The sequence below is a fragment of the Triticum aestivum genome, chromosome 2D (assembly GCF_018294505.1).
Source record: "Triticum aestivum cultivar Chinese Spring chromosome 2D, IWGSC CS RefSeq v2.1, whole genome shotgun sequence".
Lineage (NCBI taxonomy): Eukaryota > Viridiplantae > Streptophyta > Magnoliopsida > Poales > Poaceae > Triticum > Triticum aestivum.
The window spans coordinates 307,942,382-307,946,842 of record NC_057799.1 but is presented as its reverse complement, the minus strand read 5'-3'; positions in this window follow the sequence as shown (position 1 = coordinate 307,946,842).

The following is a 4,461-nucleotide window of genomic DNA, read 5'->3' as shown; positions in this document are numbered from 1 at the left end:
CGAAGATATTGCTACCGCTAGGGGATCCCTTCCTCTTATGGAGCTCCTCGAAGTCCACACAAATACGACCGAAGTGCTGGACGTGACGGCCGGTGCGCGGCGGGGCCGAAGAAGTGCTGAGAGGGATGGCTTCAGGGGTGCCCGGTTGCGGCGAATAGCCGAGCGCCATCTCACCACAACCTCCCGAGGCTCCTAGAGCCTTGGCCTCGGGAGCCGCATGCCGCGCCTCCTCAGCGATCGACACCTCAGGAGGGGGGTCGCAGGCCCCCGAGGACGACGCCCCAGGATCACCACTCGGCATGTGCTCCTCAGCACTCGAGCCACCGGCCCCCGTTGGAGCTCTCCCTCCCGCACCTTCACCTGTGGCGAGCTCGGCACCGGCGGTGAGGAAGGGAACCACGACGACGGGGTTGTCGCGGGATCCCACCAGGCCGATTGGGCGCAGCCCCCACTCATCAAAGGAAGGCATGCTCACGGCAAATGCGGCTTTGTTCTCGCAGCGGTACAACAGGCAGCTATTCCTGGGCATCTCATCCAGCAGAGGGATGCCCGATAGGACCATGAGCACTGTTTGCCGCGTCGCAAGAGGAAGCCCCTTCTCCTGAAACCTCATGTGGTCCTGGCGGCGGAGCAAGTCCCACATCGGGCGGGAGTGGCGCTGAAGTGGAGCGACTCGACGCTTGACGAACTCCTTCATCACCATGGGCGCAGTCATGCCGAGGTCCTTCAACCACCTCAGCCTGGCCCAGACGGGGGCAAGGCGGGGGCTCGTGAGCTTCTGATGGCCCTAGCCGGAGTTTGGAACAGCAGGCCCCGCCGGAACTTGGAGCAGAGGGCTGAGCACGCCGGCGTCAACAAACACCCAGTATGTGCGGAACTCGCTCGTGGATGAAGGAAGCTCGAAGTCAATCCCGGCGCCCGCAGTCGCGGCCATGGCCTGGAAGCCCACACACCCCGAGCTCTGCCGGGGACCGGTCAGATGCAATGAGACAAAATGGTGGAGGAGGGCCACGGAAGGAGCGATGCCCACCATGGCCTCACACAAGAAGGTGAAGATGGCAAGAAGGGTCACAGATTGAGGGTCGAGATGAAGCATGTGGATCTGATAATGCTCGAGCACCGCGTTGAACAAGGCGGAGAAGGGAGGAATCAGACCAGCCCAGAGGGCATCAATGAAGATCGGGACCTCAGTGGCTGCCCGAGCCATGCGAGTGCGAGACGCGGGCCAAGCCACCATCTCTCCCCACTCGTTGAAGCTGGAGGCAAGCATGGGGCACACCTTGTCCATGGCCTCGTCGTTGAGCACCCGAGGCCGGCTGAGCGCAGGCTCAAAGGGCGGAGGTGCAGTTGGCAAAGACAGAGGTTTCTTCCCCTTTTCAGCCTATTTCGGCGCCATGGCGATGAAGCAGGCGGAGCGCAAGTCAGATTTGAAGGGCAAAGCAAGGCCTCGAGGAAGCAGGGAGATTGGAGGAGCCAGGCGTGGGCGAAGGAAGAATAACTGTGTGAGAGGTGGGGGCCGCATAGCCAGGCAGATTCAAGGGTAGCGTGGGGAAGCGGAGACGCCCACGTCCAATCAACCGCCATGCGTCTACCAAGGCCACAGGCTTTTGGGGCCCGCGGCGCTCTGTACTTGACCCTTGGCTTCGCCGCGCAAGCCCGAGCGCACCTTGGGCCCAGGGGCTACTGTCGGCGTTCTGGGAACGGGGGTCCCCAGACTTGCCTGCCTGCGGCCCACGGCGTGGCTAAGCCAGCAGGCCGTACGACCCATCTTCATCAACAAGGCATCCAAGACCCTCGCGAGGCGGATGACGCAAGACCTCCTCAGGAGTGGCCTACTCATGTAGGCTCACGAGGAGCGGAGATATCAAGGCGGGGCAAACATCACGAGGCTCTCGTGACGTGAGCCATGACGATCGGCACCAGGCGGGCGCCAGCGCGCACAGCGTCCTCATTTCCTCTTTGGTGCTAAGGAAGCAGGCGCAGGCAAGGAGTGCCGAGGTATCAGGCAAAGGTTGCTATATCGGTGCAACGAGACCAAGACCAGGAGGACGGCAAGACGGAGGTCATCGTGGAGCCCAAGACAGCGTCACCACCAGAGCCTTTTGCAGGCAAAGAGCACTTTTGTCAAGATAGCTTGTTCTAGTTGCCCCCCTTCAAATTTGCCCGCCGTTGTTGGCTCCCTTCCCGCTCAATATTTGGGGAGAGGACCAGGGCCTATATAAGTAGAGCTAGCCACCACAGTAGGGGCATCGAGCAATTCATCCAGCTCTCACCCACAAGTCCGTAGAGCACAAGAACACCTCAACCTCAGGAGGCTGTTCTTCCCTCTGTACTGTTCATCATCAGCCCAAGAGGCAATCCACCACGACCACACTAGAGTAGGGTATTACACCACAACGGTGGCCCGAACCAGTATAAATCTCGTGTCTTTCTGTGTTGCGAGTTCGTTGGGTTCGTCCGCGAGATCTTAGCGAGCTAGGGCGTAGATCGGTAGGAGGGAAAAACTTCGCGCGCACCCCAGTGTTCGAACCTTGAGGGTTTGCCGGAACCCCACATCCGACAAGATTATCTTTGTAATGCAGAGGATATTCTAATATAGGGACGCCCCTGTAAACCCTTGTGTGCTATCACTGGATTCTGATGAGAGAGCTCATGTGTGCTGTAATATGGTGCGTGCATTAATATAATCTGGAACAAGTACACAAAAAATAGGTTCCAGAAGTAAGGATAGTTGGCAGTTGATAGGTTCATAATATACTGTATAGAGAGTTTATTGCCAAACCCTGATAACAAGAGCACACAGCAACTAGGCAGATCGTAGTGTACATAAATGGGGTACACCATAACCACGATATATAAATCGGGAAAGTGGAACTGGCTGGAAAATATAGTGTTGTATTGCCGCTACTAATTGAAAGCCTATCAAGTACAGGCCAACTCTATCAGCTGTTGACTGCAGATGTCCCTGCTCCCCTTCTGGACAAGGAACATACTGTACGTACTAAATACAGAATAACAAAAGAGGAACATGTTAAAGAACAGAAGAGGAAGCATATTCTTGAGGTTCCGCTGCATTGCATACAATGTTGGTTGCCCACTCATGATGAATCACAGCGCCCAAAGAAATGCAATTCCATGTTGTCTCTCTATATGTGGCCACATGCGTTTGGAAAATAAAGTGGGAGCATTACCTGATCAATTAAATGTGTGTGTGTTAACTAATCTCAGTATCATATCACAATTCGTATTTGAAGAAGTAGGCTTTGGACTTATGATTTGTGTGTTGTTTAGCTTCAAGAGTGGACTGCTGCTAGTGCGACACATATCAGCTACACAGATCATAGTGTTGATATAACGGGAAAACCGTAAGCATCAGGAGTAAAATCAGCAAAGTGGAACTTGCTGGAATATATGTGCTAGTATTGTCGGTACGGCTAAAAAGGCTTCGGATACCAGCTCTCTTCAACTGAAGGTGCGGTACTGTTAATATCAGTGTAACTCTCAAAGGCGACACAACTCCCTGCATTTCCTTGCTAATCTTATAAGATTCAAGTGGGCAGGTCACTACAAATCCTATTCCTTAATTTACAAAATCCTATGAATCAAAGAGGCCCGAAGAGTTCAAAGTGTCCATCACAACCGACCGTATAGACCTCTACACGACAAATTTCCTTGCTCATCTTCACTACAAGGAACATACTGTACTACTATCATACTCCCTCCGTTCAAGTCTTTGTAGAGATTTCCACTATGGATCACATACAGATGTATACAAATACATTTTAGAGTGTAGATTCACTCATTTTGCTCCATATGTAGTCCATGGTGGAATCTATACAAAGACTTGTATTTAGGAACGGAGAGAGTACTTACTAAAAAAATGGAAGAGGAGCATGCTAAAGAAGAGCAAGCAGATTTTGGATAATAAAATGTTCGTCGCGTAGTGCCCACACATGATCAACCAGAGCGCATTAAGAATGCAACTCCCTGCTGTCTCTCCATATGTGGTGCACGTGCTTTTCGAAAGTAAAGTAGGAACATTAGCTGACCAATTAAACGTTATCTGTTTAGTAATATCAGCATCATATCAGATTCGTATTTGAGCAACAAGTTTGGAATTATGAGTGTCACGTTGTTTAGCTTGATGGATTCAGGAGTAGTGCTAAGCAGGTACGACGATGGTACTGAATATAAAGGCATGTCTACATGCAAGTCGCGTGATTTTTGTCATTTGGGTCAGTCGACCATTTCAGGCGGTTGGATGAAGATCCTACGTCTCCTAACCCTTCTTCTTCCTTGTCCCTGATTCTTCCCATACAGAACACCGCATGGGCCGCCGGCCGAACCACCGGCCCCGACCCCCCGCCCACCCCTGAACCGCCCCCATCGCCTGTGTTCCTCCGCCACCCCCACCCCCACCCCGCCCCCACCCGCGTCGAGTTTTCTTCGTTCGGTGAGGCC